This window comes from Urocitellus parryii, chromosome 11, assembly GCF_045843805.1.
Source record: "Urocitellus parryii isolate mUroPar1 chromosome 11, mUroPar1.hap1, whole genome shotgun sequence".
NCBI classification, from domain to species: domain Eukaryota; kingdom Metazoa; phylum Chordata; class Mammalia; order Rodentia; family Sciuridae; genus Urocitellus; species Urocitellus parryii.
In genome coordinates, this window is record NC_135541.1 from 80,393,276 (window position 1) to 80,410,425 (window position 17,150).

At 40.8% G+C, this 17,150-nt stretch overlaps 1 pseudogene; it reads left to right on the forward strand.

The window, feature by feature from the left end:
- The first annotated feature begins 1,373 nt into the window (after nt 1–1,373).
- On the forward strand, nt 1,374–7,825 carry LOC144249279 (BTB/POZ domain-containing protein KCTD5 pseudogene; annotated as a pseudogene).
- Nucleotides 7,826–17,150: the final 9,325 nt, after the last annotated feature.

Here is a 17,150-nt window from a genome sequence, read left to right on the forward strand (position 1 = left end):
TATCCTTTCAGGCTGAGTAGCAAAGGAGGATTTGAAATGTCTGCTGATGAAATCTGGGAGCCTCTGGTGCTCATGGGTTTCAGGCTACGTGAGTGTCTTGCTAAGGGCTGGACCTTTTCTTTCTGCTGTGCAGACTAAGTAAAGAAGCATTCCCCTTGGAGACAGTGCAGCTTTTATATCTAATACATCTAAGTGATGTGGGAATCACAGTTGAAGGCAAGGAAAGGCCTGGTATAAAGCAGCCTTGTAACCAGAAGGAAGATCTTAAGGTCTTCCCTATTCTGTGATCTCTACATGTATCTCAGTTTCTTTCTGTGGTGGAAGAGAGGGGTGAGTAGATTGGGTGTTGGCTGTGTGATGGCAGCAGAGAGCCAGCTGCATGCAGGGCATCCCATAGCCTTTTCCCCGAGGAACACATGCCTTTATGCATGTGCCTTGACACATCTAGAGGGTGGGTCCAGCTGGGCTGGGGCCTCCTGTAGCAGAGTAAGAGGGATGTTGCTGGGATGGCAGTCCACCCTTATTGCAGCCACTCATCTCTTGGCCTTCCACTCTCAATTGTCTGCTTGTTGGCTGCACTTTCTCCTTGCTTCCAAAAACACCACCACCATCTACCCACTTGTACTGGGACTAGAGGTAGGGATTTCTCAGCTCCTGTGACATTGGCTTTCCTGCTCCGCTGGGCAGATTATTCCAGTGAACTTCCATCTCATGGAGCACATGAGGTTATGACAGTGCTTTACATGGGCAGTCTTTTCAGCCCTGGCTATTCCTACAGTCTAGCCTAGAAGGAAATTGAAGCCCAGAAGAGCAAATGTACCCAAGGTCACAGAGCTACAAATGGGCAGAACTGGATTCAAGCCCAGATCCCTCTGGACCCAGAACATGAGCTGTGAATGTCTTCCTGGCCTTCCTCCAATCCACTGTTCCTCTCTTGAGAAGCTGTTTTTCCTCACTTTCTACCTTGTGTTCAGCCCACCCTGTCATTCCATGAGAGTGTTCTTGATAGGCCACCAGTGAACCTCAAGTTACAAATCTAATGGGTATTTCAGGATCTTAGCTGTGTCAGCTCTTAGCAGGCTCCTCTTGCTTCTCTGCCTTGTGGGATATTTCCATCTTTTCCAGCTTATTCTCTGATGACAGATGGTGTCAGTTCTCAGACACAAACCTGGATCTCCTCAAGCCATCACCACAATCCTGGATCTCCTCAAGGCAGCACCTCACCCAGACATGGACCATGAACTCAAGCCCTAGATGCTGTTTCCTCTCCACCTGTGGACCTCCAAGCTATCCCTGCAGATGTGCACATCCTCATCCAAGCTTCCTGCCATCTCATGACCTTTAGCCCCAAAGGTGCACTCAGGGTGGTCACCATGACCAACACCCTGTCTGCTCTCAGTGGTTGTCCTAGTCTGCTTTCCATCTGGTGGCCTGAGTGTCTCACCTTATCCTACTCCCAGTATAAGCAGCATGTGGACTGTGTCTATGGTGCAGAGAAAAATATATGGAGGAGGGTGGCTGGTAAGTGGTAGGAGGTGGCTGGGTGTAGGGAGATGAGGGCAGTAAGGGCACCTATGCTTGATTTTGGACTGTCAAATAGGCAGCTGAGATTTTAAGTCAGAGATACAGAGCTGGATAATGTGCATGCAGATGGGAAAAGCAAGGGGATTTTGTGAATTCCAACAGCATGAGAAAAATCATAGTAATGCAATGGGCAGTGAAGGAATAAGAGACAAAACAAGCTATTCATAGGGGCCAGTGGCTCAGACTGAGTGTAGGTCTTCAGGCACCTGGTGGAGAATGGATGAGGCTGTCCAGGTTCAAGGACATGGTCATAGATGGCCTCAAAACAAGTTTTCCTGAAGCCATGGGACTGAAGCTAAGCTACAGATGTCCTAGTGAGGAGTGAGGAGTAGCACTGGCTTAGAGGACTTTGGACCAACACTTTTTCTCTTCAAGACAAATACTTTCAGGTCTGGGATATATAGCAAGAGGGTTGGTTTGGGGGTGAATCCTTTGGGTCATGTGGGCTGAACAGGGAAAAAGCCCAGTCCTGCTACTTCAGGCCACCCTGAGTTCACAGTTGGAGACTGTCAACATGTGCCTGTATAATTGAAGCCTAGGTAGTTGGTAAGGCCTGGACTTCCACTGTAATCTCCATTTGAAGCCTACATTCTCACACTATGGTCTGTTACAGAAGTGGCTAAAGGCATCAACACCTCCCTCCTCTGCTTGAGCAGAACCTTTCCCTTTGTATTTCCAAGTCTTGCTACCCAGGCAACTACTCGGAATTGAAATGCACACACTGGAACATTAAGTATTTTCAAAACCTGCTTTTTATTTACATGTGTTTCGGTTTTTAAACAAGTGATTAGCAAAAAATAAATAAATAAATAAATAAAAAATAAAAATTTCAAAATAGCAATTAAATATAAAAAAAATATACCTTACAAAAAAAAAGTATATCCAGAATGGGCTACTTCACTAACTCCAAGAGCACTGTCTACTCAGAAGGAACCTCATCTTTCTGGGTTATTTAAGAGCTGCATGGTCAGTCCCCTGCCTCCACCAATGTCTTCCTGCACCTATCAACATGGAAGACACACACAGCCTTCTAAACACAGGTCAGACCATGTCACTTCTCTGCTCAAAACCTTGCAGTGGTTTCCCATTGAACTTAGAGTTAAAAAAATCCCTAAATTGATCCATGTGGCCCTCCACCATCTCACACTCCTGCTTTGAGGCTTTTGCTTGTTGCCCCTGTCTGGAACTTTCTTCCAAAGATATTCACATTGAATACAAAAAGAGAATAGATAGTATCTTTCATGGTTTTGTTTTGTGTTCCTAGGAATAGAACCCAGGGCCTCCTGCATGCTAGGCAAGTACTTTACCACTGAGCTATACCCCTAGTCCTTATCTATTTTTATTTTGAGACATGGTCTCCCTACATTAGCCAGTCTGGTCCCAAACATGCAATCCTCCTGCCTCAACCTCCTGAATAGATGGGATTACAGGTATGAACCACTGTACTCAGAAAACAGTAACTTTTAAATTGTTAAATAAAGAAATATCAGCAAAAGCATATAATTGAATGTCTGGAGGTCATTACCAGAATACTAAAAAGAAAAAATAAATATTTTTTGCAGTACTGGCAATTAAAAAGTGGCCGCTGTTTCTATATATGTACAGTCATGTGCTGAATAACACAGCAGTCCACAAACACAATGGTTGTCCTATAACGTGATATCTAGTGGTTATTGACATGGTAATTGTTCCAGTTTGTATAAGTACATACTGTGGTGTTCATACAATGACAAATTGCCTAAAGATCCATTTTTCAGGACATAGCCCAACCATAGGCAATGCATGACCATATGTATGTTTGTGATGAGCTGAGAAATGAATTCTTGAAGGATATACACCAGATTACTTGCAGATGTAACTTCTCAGGGATCAGTTGAAAGGAATACGGGGATAAAAATCAGTATTAAAGGTTTTAGTCTTTTTAACCTGCCAAAAAGGGGAGAATATTTGCCTGTGGCAAGTGGGACTAGGAAAAAGGCAAAACACTTGTTTTTCTATAAAAACTCTCCAATAGTATTTTATTTTTATCTTGATGGAAATTAAAGAAAATCAATTTTAAAAAATAAAAAGAATAAACAGTTCTTGGTTCAGACCAGCACACACAAAAATGTACACTAGAACCCCAAAATACCATCACAACTGAGATGATGCTAGATTTGGAAATTTTCAAAGTATTACCAGCTGCTCACTAATAAAATAACATGAAACATTTGGTTTTAAGCATTTTAACTTCTTGATATCAACCCGCAAGGATTTCAAAATGTTCCTCTATTAACAACATAGTCACTATATGAACATCAGGGCCTCTTCTCTTATTCACCTGTCAGCTGCTGGGGAATTGGTCCAATATTTTAGCATTTGATCTTATTTTTCTCCCTCTGGATCACGTGGTTGGCTTGGCCAAATGCAAGTGTAACATGCCAAGCCAAACATCTGTCACTAGGCAGCAGGACATTTATTTGCCTTACCTAAAAGAGTGTTTTCTACACCACGAACACTGTAGTCATTAAGCCAAGATGAGGACCCAACCTTGGTGAATGGTGTGGCTGGACTTCAAGGCCTCGGGGAGCAGCCAGATTCTCCCCATGCTCACAGAGCCCTGGAGGGCCCAGCCTCTCCTTGTCAAGCAATGTCCAGAAAGAGAACAGGGAGGAAATTCTGATGAAGAAACAATAGGCAGGTCTATAAAGAGTTCTTTGAGTCACTTCTATAGTTTCTATACAACTCAAGGGCTAAGACTAAAAGCGGCTTCTGCTGCTTATTCATGGGTCAGCCTTGGCATCTGATGCAAATGCTCTTCCAAACCCTACCTGCCTGGGGGGGGGATAATAAACACAGTTTTGTCCAGACTGCAAGCAAAAGTGAAATTCTTGTCTCTACCCCTGATTTTATCCCAGGCAGGAAGGGAAAAAAATAACAAAAGTTTCCTGTATCTCCTCAGCAGATCTTTAGCATGGGAATGAGTATGTTGCCCTGGTTACAAAGATCAATTGACTACAACATAGGTAAGTGCCAATCCAAACTGGCCTGTGGTGCCACATGCTTGTAATCCCAGGGACTAGAGAGGCTGAGGCAGGAGGATAGCAAGTTGGAGACCAACCTCAGCAACTTAGTGGGACCCTGTCTCAAAGAGAAAATGAAAAGTGCCGAGGAGGATATAGCTCAGTGGTAGAGATTTACCTAGCATATAGGAGGCTCTGTGTTCAATTCCCAGCACCAGGAAAAGGGGAGATAAGGGGTGGGGTGTGTGGGAGAAAAGCCATTTATGGTGTTTAAGATAACAGGGCCCAAAAACTTTACCTGTGCATTTATGTGTGAACTTTTGAGAACAAAGGCCTGAAGGCTATATTACAGTCCACACAGGTGAATTTATTATGTAGTTTATTAAGTTTATAAGACATCTAACAATTACATTTTGGAAGTGGGTGTTTGGAGAGTAACATGTCGTTAGAGTGCATGATTAGAATGTACAAGGCCCTAGAATTAGTCCCCAGCATCAAAAGATACAAGATAAGTAAAATAAAAATTGGGAGAATGTATCAAATATGACATTCATTTTAGAATTATTAATATCATTCCATTTTTTCTGACAATGATATTACTCAAGGATTGATTGTCCTTTAAGATCATTCTTGCTTCTTGAAAGAAAACCCCTATTATCACCTAATTACCTACCGCTCCCCCAATTCTCCAAAATAGTGGGGCAATGGGTTAGAAAGGGAACTTCCTTTTAGAGTACTTTTTTAAAAGTCCCCCCCTCCAAGTACTGGGGATTAAAACCAGGGGCACTCTAACACTGAGCTACATCCTCAGTTCTTTTTATTTATTTTTTTTATTTTGAGACAGGATCTCACTAAGATGCTGAGGCTGGCCTTGAACTTTCCATCCTCCTGCCTCAGCTTCCCCCACTCCTAGGATTATAGGCCTGAGCCACCTCATTCACCTCTCCCACTGCTTCTTGATTTCTTAGTTTTTAGTCCTCTTAAGCATGATCCCAGGTATGCATTAAGACCAAGAGTTTTTTTTGTTTACCTCATAACAAAAAATTTTCCTAAAATTGCTCCCTTCGCCCACCCTGTTATTCTCATCTGCACATATTATTTTAATTTACAGCTTCTATCCCAGGTTATAATCCTAAATTGTAACTATTTGCCAAAGTATTTCCACTTTCCTCATACAACTGACCTTCATTTCCTGATCTCACTTGCAGTTAGGTGCAGCCAGATGACTGTTATAGCCAAGGGAATATAGGCAGCAAAAAGTAGCTTCCGGTTCTAGCCTGCAGAGTTCTGCCACATGTAATCCTCCATTCTCTTTTTCCATTCACCAATTTCATAGATAAGATTTAAAGACCCAGAGGAGTATAGAACTGCAAAGGAGAAGTAGGTTAGTGCTTATGGAGAGAGTCCAGGATCCTAAAGACATCATCAGCAGCCTGGTTGGATCATTCCCTAACCAAAAGCAAGTTTTTACTGGATTAGTCTTTTGAGTTCTCTCTCTCTCTCTCTCAACTTGACTTTGAACTCTGGCACTTTACTGCTAAGCAACATCCCAAACCCTTTTTATTCTGAGACAGGATGTCACTAAGTTGCTGAAGGTCTTGCTAGATTGCTGACACTGGCCTTGAACTTTCCTGCCTCCTGCCTCAGTCCCCCATGTCCCTGGAATTAAAGGTAAGCACCAGGGCACCCACAGGAGTTTTCTTCTTATAGAAGATTCTAGTTAATAAATTGAACAAACAATGATAGAATTAGATTACCACCATTTTAAACACTAATGAATTAATGAATCTAGACAATGATCATCAATGACTGTTATTATTGATGGAAAGAGGGATCTTTGAGATTATTCACAGAATACTAAGAACCCTTCATTGAGTCCTAGGGCTCTCTTTTCTATTTACATTCACTTCCAGATCATAATCAATCCCAGGTTTTTAATACATCTATACATTGATAACTTCCAAAATTATATCTCCTTCTCTAACAATCCAGCAAAGTTCTAGATTTCTATTTTGATCACCTTCTCAAAGTCTCTACTTGGCTGCTTACAAGGAATCTAATGCATAACATGTCTTCCCCGTCTGAGTAGAGGAGTCTAGGCCACTATTGTCTATCACCCAGTGACAATCTTCTAAGGGGCCCTCTCTAGGAAGTTCTTCACACAACATCCAGAGCCAGTTACCTTTTCAAAAACACAAAGCAGCACTGTAGCAGGGCTTGCTGAGATCCTGGTGGAGAATCTCTCAGAGCTACTGCCAGCAGCCCTAGGAGGCCATGGGGCCAGACTGGGAGGTGGCCTATGCTGCCCCTGAAGAGCAGGGCTCAGCGGGCGCCCTGGCTTAGCGCCCTGGCAGCATGTCCCAGGGGGTCCTGCTCAATGGGCTCAATGTCAGTGTCACTTACTTCCCCACCCCCCAGCAGACACTATTCCAGGACCGAAGTCCTTCCTATACTGCTTGTGGTAGGCCGACTCAGACCTGGACTCAGATAAGGTGAGGGCGGTGCAGGCCCGCCAGGGGCCCTGGCCCCGCACCTAGGCCACAGGACAGCACTGCACCCTGGTGCCAACAGCTGTCTCAGGGACTCTGGTCACCATTCCAAGGGCGCCCTTTGCCCTTGCCTCCTGCCTCCAGTGGTGGAGGAGGAGGTCCCCCAGACCCCTGACTTAGCTGCAGACCTACTTTTTCTCCCTGGACTCTGGCCCTGGGGTGAAAGGGGTGCCTATTTAATTGGCAGGATCCCAGGGACCTTGGATCTGTGTTGAACTCCTTGAGATATGGGAAGCTGGTCCTTAACAAAGACCTCGCTGAGGAAGGAGTGTGGGAAGAAGCAGAATTTTACAACATCACCTCACTCATAAAACTTGTAAAGGATAAAATTAGAGAACGAGACAGCAAAACATCACAGGTGCCTGTGAAGCATGTATACCCTGTGTTCAGTGTCAGGAGGAGGGGCTCACACAGATGGTGTCCACCATGCCTGATGGCTGGAAATTTGAGCAGCTGGTCAGTATCGGTTCCTCTTACAACTATGGGAACAAAGACCTGGCCGAGCTCCTCCGTGTGGTTTCCAAGGAGCTGCCCAACACCCCATATGGTACAACCAGTGAGCCCAGCGAGGAGGCCAAGATTTTGCAAGAACGGGGCTCAAGGATGAGAGATGCAGCACTGACAGCCGAAGAAATGATATACTTTTGCCAAAGATTAGTGAACCGCCATGTCCAGGAAGTACGTCTGTGAGAAGAAAACTGCTTTTGATCATTTCTCTAGAGATCTGGGTCTGCATCCTTTTTTGCCTCAGAGATGGCTGGTGAGAGACAGCCCAGCTGTCTAAGGGCAGGCATCCCATAGACAGGAGGCACAGGGGCCAGGGGGGCTCTCTGGGAGCCTGCTCTGTTCTTTCCCAGTGCTGAATGGGACTGAGGCAGGGTGCTCCCAACTAGCCTACACAGTCCTGAAGACCATCTGAAGGGCAGGGCCCTTGGTGCTACATTCACAGTCTGTGATAGAAGTTCAGGCCTCACCAGGAGGAAGGAGCAGCAGCCATGTGGATTGTCCAGCACACCGTGGCTCAGGTCCAGATGCCTGGGTGATCACTGTTTAAGCACCTGAACATCATCCTCAGGTCAGGGAGGATGCTCTGCCTTCAGTGTGATCAGTTGACAGTTTCTCAACCTCAGCAAAGACCCCTGACAATGGTGGACTCCACATCATCACTACTTTCTGGGCACCTACCCTGAGGGCCGGCCTCCTTCAGAGCCAGGCTCTTATTCCAGCCTGCACCGCCAGGACAGTCAAGGCTTCTTGATTTGTATTTTCCAGGCAAGAGATTTTTGTATCCCTTTTTTTTAAGTGTGGATAGATTACCCAATGTTTATACTCTTTAGAAATGACTAAAAATGTTGATATGGTTTAGATGGATCTGTACGATTGTTAAAAGGGAAGTAGAAGTTTTGCCTCATGGGTTCCACCTGAGGGCTCATCGGGGAGCTGGTGCCCACCAGTGCCTTTGTCACACCTGGAATGGAGGCTAGGTGGAGGCCTGTCCCCTAGCTTCTGGAGCTGACACTCTGAGTCACATTGAAGAGTCGGGATATTTTTAGTGCATCATGTGTCTCTTTCACTCTGGCTCTGTTTTCTCTGTAAAACTATGCAGTTCTTCTTTCTAATACTCCTGGAACATTTGAGACTTGACACAACTTACATGACCCAGCCAGTGTGCCATCCATGCTGCTGGGGTTACTGTTGAGGCTGGCCCCTGCAGGCTCTAAAACCTTTGAGTGGGGGCTGGGAGCCTGGCTCCAGTGAGCAAGCTCTGCCTCTTGAACTCTGCTTCCCAGTGGAGCTGTGCAGATTGACCACTGGAGTTGCCTGTGTGAGGTCAGAGGCTCTGATACTGTCCAATGTCAATGCTTCCAGAAACTTCTTGCCTAGGTCCTCTTTTTTTTTTCTTTGCCAATAACCTGATTAACCAAGTTTTCCAGCATCTAGGATTTACCTCCTCCTTTTGTAAGGCCTCTTGTATGTTGTTAAAGGTTCAGCTTAAACAATTTATAAAAACCTTTCTATAGGGCAGATTTAGTCACTGGCTGAACTGGTCCTCCCCAGCAGAGCTCCAAGGGAAGGTGTCCCTGTTGGCCCTGGGGAGCTCCTGGGTACTAGCATTTTTTGATTTTTACATTGACATAATAGGTATGCTTGTGGATTGTTTTGTTTTTGTTTTTTAACTTAAAGATATTAAGACTTAATTCATTAAAATGTATTCTAAGGTGATATTTATACTTTTGTACTTTTTTCCGTATCCATATTTTATCAGCTTACCATTTAATGCCTAAGTTTCTCCTGAAAATAGCAAATAAAATTGTGTATTTATAAATGAAAAAAAAACCACAAATCAGATAATGCCACACACTTATGCAGAATCCTCATACATTCTCCTTTCACACTCATTAAAATTCAAACTTTTTTTCATGGCCTCTTCCTTCCTGGATACCTCTCTGACTTAACTTTATACCACTCTCCTGATTCTTTACTTTTCCCTACTTTTGTGATTGTTCCTTGAATGCAATAGCTCCTTCATGCCTCTGGGCTTTTGTATCTGCTCTTCTTCTGCCTGGTATACTCTTCTACCACGTGTGCTCATGGATTTGTCAGTCGCATCATTCAGAAATCCTAGATAAGCCTTTCTGGACAATCTCTCAAAAAATAGCACCTTAGCCAGGCACAGTGGTGCACATTTGTAATCCTCGAAGTTTGTGAAGGGGAGGCACGAGAATCTAAAGTTCAAAGTCAGCCTCTGCAACTTAGCAAGACTTGTCTCATAATAAAAAAAATAAAAGACAAAAGGGGCTGGGGATGTAGCTCAGTGGTTAAGCAACCCTGGGTTCAATCCCTGATAATCCTCCCAAAATAGCATCTTGCCTCTTCCCATGGCCACCACCCACTTTCACCATCTCCTTCTCCTGTTTACTCTTTTTTCCATTGCCCTATTACTACTTGATATTACATATTTGCTTGCTTGTTATGTGTCCATTTAAAGCCTGAGGAAGTTCATGAGCATAGGAATTTTGTGTGCCTTGTCCACTGCTATTTCTTTGGTGCATAGAAGAAGTGCTCTCAATGCATAGGAATGCAATATATATATATATATATATATATATATATATATATATGAACAAACAAATATATTAATGGATTCTAAACAAATGTTCCTGTTTCACTCTAATAATTAGAGTTGTGAATCTAATTTAGCAAACCCTAGATATTGCTTACTGATTGGGTAATCTTAGGAGAGTTGTTTAATATCCCTGTGCCTCAATTTCTTCATCTGTGAAATCTAAGAAAATGTCACCTATTTCATTAAATATGAGGTTTGAATAAATGAATACATGAAGTGCTTATTCTGGAATAATACCTAATAATAATAAGTATTCTATTAGTGCTTCCTGATATTGTTGGGTTTTGTTTATTTATTTATTTATTTTTTTGGTGGTGCTTGGATTGAACCCAGGGCCTCGTGCATGTGAGGCAAGCACCCTACGAACTGAGCTATATCCAGCCTCCTGATATTGTTATTGTTACAGAAATCTAGACTTTCAAAGTTTAAATTAAGGAGGTAGAGGAAAGGGCCATTTTTCACATTATAAAGGACATTTGAAAATCATAACAAATGAATGTGTATTAGGATTTACAAAGCAGAGGTTAAAAATAGTAGAGAAACTTGAAATGAAAGTCTTAGAAACTTCTGCCAATTAAAAATCCATCAGCAGCTGGGTGTGGTGGCACATGCCTGTAATCACAGCAGTTTAGGAGGCTGAGGCAGAAGCACCTCAAGTTCAAAGACAGCCTCAGGAAAAGCAACGTGCTGAGCAACTCAGTGAGACCCTGTCCCTAAATAAAATACAAAAAAAGAGCTGGGGATGTGGCTCAGTAGTCAACTGTCCCTAAGCTCAATCCCCAGTACTAAAAAATAAATAAAATAAAAATCAGCAATAAATACAAAGGAAGTATGAAACTATGATGGAGCCATTCAAATTTGATTAACAACCAAAAAAATTAGTTTATATACAACTTTGCAGGATAACAAAGCACATATGTATCTTTAAAACTAAATGCAACCATATAAGCAAAGAAGGTGGAATCCTTTCCCACTATCTTTGTGTTCCTACACCACATAAGCACCATGTCCCTCTTTACTAACAGCTTTGATCTGGAGGAAGCAACATAATTTTTGCTCTAGCCCAGACTTATCACATTAATGCAAAGCCAATAAACTTGACCCACAAAAAGGGTTCTACAAATGAAGGTGATTGATTAGCTAAGTGTTAACTATCAATTCTGCACTAAAAATAAGCCAAAAATTGAAGCAAAAATATGGATTTTTTTTAATAAAATTTGATTTTAAGCCAGTTGCTTATGCATTTATCTCAGTTTCTTTTTCTACATGTAATTAGGGAAAAAATGTTTTTTTTTTCCATCTTTTTTGCTGTTGTTATCTTCATTGTTCTGGTGTTTTTACTTTGTATTAAAACCATCAGGATTTTGCTGTACTCTCCTTTGGCCAAACTGACTTGCCAAGCATGTAGCATTCTTCTGTTCCCACAAAACAACCTCCCACCTTTTCTTACAATTTCAATATGCCAATGAAAGGAAATTGTGCTTGGTGTCTCAACATACCTTGAGCCTCAGCCCTCCTGTCCCTCCAACAGCCAGACGAAAGAAGAGCTTCTCATAAAGACAGTTCTTTTGATTCAAGGGAGAATTAAATATCAGTGAAGTTAACTATAGCACTATAAATACCATTCTAGTTGAGCCTATCCCATATTCCTACTGTGATTTCAGATTGAAAATGAAAAGCCATAGATATGGAATAAAGTATTGCTTAGGACATTTTGTGTTATAAAATAACTCAAAAAATAAGAAAAAAAATTAAAAAATGACTCACTTGTAATAACAGATCTTCCCTCCCTATTTAGTACCTTGTGAAGCAATTGGTTAAGCACTTATTATTATTATTATTATTATATCTTAACAAATTTGGAAATCTGAATACTCTTTCTCAGAGAGATTGCCAACTGAGAAATTGTATTTCATTTCATGACAGCAATTGTCTATGGGCTATTTATTTTAAATTTGTTAAGCATATCAGATTTAATCTAGAAAGTCCTTCATTTTAAGTGTTCAAAGAGCATGTGAGCTAAAAGCGTAAATCAAGTCTTTCCAAGCATGGACACTTTTTGTTGTTGGTACAATAAAGATCTTTTCTGCTTTTTTAAGAATTCCCTTGGCTAAAGATTCTGAATGCAGTAAGAAAATCTATAGACCTCAGACACTTGGCTAACCATGAAGGTCAGCTTAAAGTTACAAGAAGAATTTTTTCAACCCTCAGTCTAAGAGAATAAATACACTTATGTAATAAAGGAAATAGTATTAAATACAAGTAACCGGGATACTCATTACCTCAGTGCAAAAATTCAAGATGTCCCCAGTGCCTTTCTCATTTTCATCATTGGCATCAGTTATATATATATATATATATATATATATATATATATATATATATATATATATATATATATAGAGAGAGAGAGAGAGAGAGAGAGAGAGAGAGAGATGAATAGATGGATATAGATGCCTAAAAATTATGTATTTTTTTTCTAAAATATAGTTTGAATGTGTTTCTTCCTTACAAGAGCATATTTTCTAATGTCAACCTAAATCTGATTTCCCTCCTGCATTACTTAAATTTTCTTGAAGTACCACCATCCTATTTATCAGGGAGACTTTTAATACCAAAGTCATTCTTTAAAGTTTTTCCCTTATTTCATCACCTTATGCACTCAGTTGCCAGGTTCTATTGGTTCTAGCTTTGCAATAACCTCTCTAGTACCCTCCTCTCCAATCCCCCTAACTCGAGAGATTACCTGCCCTGCTGTGATAACTACTCCTACAATTTGTCCCTGCATTTAGCCTCTCCCTATCTCAAGGCAAATAGTTCTCTCAAATCAATCTTTTAATAAACAACTATGATTTTTCATTCCCTTTTCAAATGTCTTACAAACTACAAAACAAAACTTAGATGCCCCTCTCTAGCATTTAAAACCAGAATATGACTATGATCTACCATCGACCACTGAGCCACATCCCCAGTCCTATTTTGTGTATTTTTTTATTTAAAGACAGAAGTTTCATGGAGTTGATTAACATCTCTCTGTTTCTGAGGCTCGCTTTGATCCTCCTGTCTCTGCCTCCCAAGCTGCTGGGATTACAGGTGTGTACCACCAAGCACAGCTGCTTTTTTTTTGTTGTCGTTGTTGTTGTTTTTTGTTGTTGTTTTGTTTTGTTTTTAGTTGTAGATGGACATAATACCTTTATTTATTTATTTATTTATTTATTTATTTTTATGTGGAGCTGGGGATGGAACACAAGGCCTCCCAAGTGTGAGGTGAGTGCTCTACCACTGAATTACAAACCCAGCACTGTGCCTGGCTTTTGTGCATAGTTTTTTAAAAACATTTTTAGTTGTAGCTGTACAGAATACTTTTCTATATTTCTTTACTTTTTTGTGTTGCTGAGGATTGAACCCAGTGCCTCACATGTGCTAGGCTAGCACTCTACCATTGAGCCACAACCCCAGCCCTTGTGCATAATTTTTAATGGACATTTCACAGGAAAGCAGGGAGCTAAAACTCCAAACCTCTGTTCTTGCATTCTGATGAAAGAAAATTTAAAGTCAGACAACAAAAGCCATGCAAGAGATCTTGATTATAAGTAAATGTAAAGAGAAAGTGAGGTGAAAGTCAAGTAAAATCCTATTGAGGCTTAAGCAGAGAGCACTGTCAAGAGAGAGGATGGGCTGTCTCCCAGCAGAGAATGACAAAGGAGACAATGCTGTCTCCAGGTTCATTACTGTGTGCTGTTTACCAGGAGAACTGGGGACTGCCTTCTGCACTCTTTGCCAATCAGATGTTCAACTCCTCCTTCACCTCAGGCAGTGGAGTTTTGACCTTAACTGTCCTCTCTGGAGCTGTCATGGTGGCCATCCTTTTGGGCGGTGGGGGGTGGTCATCTACAAGTCAATCCCATGTTAATGTGGGCACTGGAGTCAATAGCCAGTTAGAAGTTACCTTAGTGCACCTGAGCTACTAAAGGAGCCTTCTTTCCCACACCGATGGAAACCCCTGTAGCCATAAATTCTAGCCTCACACCAGTCTTAATGGGCCCTGTCAAGAGTTAGTCCCATTAATCCTTTTCTCTTGATGTGTGTTCTCATTAGTGTCTTTGCTTCTATTTATTTTCTACAAACGAACTACCATAATTTGCTTTCTCATCTACTTTGGAAGTAGTTTAAAGAACACTTGTGACATTGCCATGCATTTCACTACTCATCACAGCTACTGCCTAAAAGACAGATATGCAGAACTATTCTACTTTCTTTATTATTAGGATGAAGCAACACTGCTGATTTGGCCCTAGCTTGTTCAAATAACATTTGAAACACCATCAATTCTAAATATATCCCAATTGAACTCAGCACCTGTTAGTAACCATTTCCTGAAAAATAAAGTCTTTGTTTCACTATGAACTTTTTAGATCACCTTAAGACATCATCAGATTTATTCTTATATTGTTTTGTTTGTTTTTTTCTGTGTGTTCCTAGCAAAGTCTTGGTATTAAAACAAAACAAAACAATACCTCACTAAATATTGAATTAATGAATTAATTAATCAGCCATATCACCAATGGATGAAATGAACATGCACATAGTACTTGTTTCCTACTATCTCCATATTAAGAAATAGAGCCAATAAAGAGCTTGGTTTCTACCATATATGTATTAAGAAAGAAAGCCAATAAAGAGCACCACAGATAACAGTAAATACTTGCTAAGTGTAATTCATGCAATTTTAGAGCCAAGAGGACCTTAGAGATGATTCCAGTTATTTTTCTCCCTTTATGAGTACATAGTTGGTTTGAATATGTATTAGCAAAAACATTTAGTTTTTCTCCCTCCTTTAGGGCAAAGACATTATAATGACCAGTGTCCTTGCCTTCACCTCACCTGTTCACCTGTTGTTTGGGGGATTGTAGGCACTCAAAAGCTTTCTGAGTGATGGCGTGAGAGTGCATGTAGCCCTCTGTTGTCCAATAAGCAGTCATTAGCTACATGAGGCTATTTAATTAATTAGAATTAAATAAAATTTAAAATTTATCCTTTGTCACACTAGCCTCATTTCAAGTGTCTGTCATCATATGTGGCTAGTGACTACCACATAAGCAGAGAACAATTCCTTCATTTTAGAAAGTTCTATTGGCCAATGCTGGTCTAGACAATTTCCCTCAATTTGCAGAACTGAATGAGCTCAGGGAAGTTGTCACTTGCACAAAAACAAGCTATTAGGAGCAGAACTGGGAGTAAAACTAGAAACTCCTAAATCAAATCCATTGTTGTTAAGTTATAGATGATTCATTGCAGAATTCCAATTATGTGTAACCTTAACTTAGAGTTCCAGTGATATTATACGAAACATGGTCTTTGTCTTATGATTGCTATAGAAGTTATTTGTATTTTAATTATCAATTCACATGTTTTATAAAAAATATACAGCAGGTACAAAATGTATCTAGGAGTTCTGTACTTCTGGTGTATGAGGAAAAAATGATGCTAACTTTCAAAATGCTTTCAATGTGTTTAGCAAAAAAAAATTAAAATATTATGGGTTTGTGCCAATTTAATTAGAAAAATAGATTCATAGAATAGGCTCTGGTTTTAAAGGGTGCTTTTTATTTTGGTTTCTTTTAATGTAGTCCTATATTTACTGATTTGTAAAAATTGACTGGATCTTAAACAAAAAATGAATACAGTTTGTTATGACTTGAAATTCAAAGTTGGTTTGAATTTGAAAAGATTTTTTTTCTGCTTTAATAGGGAGCATCAGTGTTTTTTTCAATGCCTTTAGAGAAAAAGCCTCATTTTCTACAACTTCCATGATGTCTTTGTTTATGAAATTAGTGTTTAGTGTTCTCTGGAAAAAGAGAAATCCAGTTCAGCCTGATAGGACCGGAATAATTATAAAGAGGTGATGTGATAGTAGGAGCAAATGTGACTCCATTTTGTTTTATGACTTCATCCTATAAAACAACCATGCCAAGTAGAAGAGTCATAACTGGGGCAAAATGTTATTTTCCTTTTGCTATGGAAACCTTTAAGAACACGGAACTACCTAATGGGGCATTGTTTCTGTAACTAGGGTAATGGGGCTCTGTTTCTAACTGGGGTGACTGGGCTAACTGTGATTGCTTAGGCTTACCTCCGCTTGACTCCACTGTCCTGCTTCTGTAACCTGGCTTGCTTGCATTGGCTAAACCCCCTGAATATCCCTTTTGTGATTTTCAGGCTTATAAGGAGTGCCCTTGCAATTGTTCGGGGCTGATCAGGGGAACAGCTTTATGTTCTGGTCAGTCGCCACCGGTGTGCTTCAATAAAGGCTTGATTCGATTATTCGTGAGTGGTCTGGAAGTCAGTTTATGAAACCCTGGGACAAAGCTTTAACTATAACAGTGACAAAGCCACTGTTCCTGATCATTCATCTGGCTTCCCTAACAGTATACTATCAAGAAGGCTAGGAAAGGAAGGACCAAGTAAGAATTTAGAGATCCCCTTCAGGTTATCCCCTAGAGAGAACTTAGAGCTCTCACAGTTGCTCAGCTGAAGATCACTCTTGATCCACTCAAGTTATGTCCTAACTAGAAAAAAGTTATTGAAAAAGCATTCTCTTTTCTCTTCATTTTTTCATTTGAGCTTTCTACTTATACACAGTCGTTGAGTTCATCCCAACAAATTCATGGTATTTTGTTTTGCTTTTTATTCTAGGAATTGAACCCAGAGGCACTTGACCATGGAGCTACATCCCCAACCCTTTTTTATTTTGATCTCCTAAGTTGCTTAGGGCCTTATTAAGTTTTCCAGGCTGGCCTCTAACTTGTGATCCTCCTGCCTCAGCCTTCTAAATTTCTGGGATTACAGGTGTGCACCGCCACATCTGGCTAAACATTATAGTTTCTG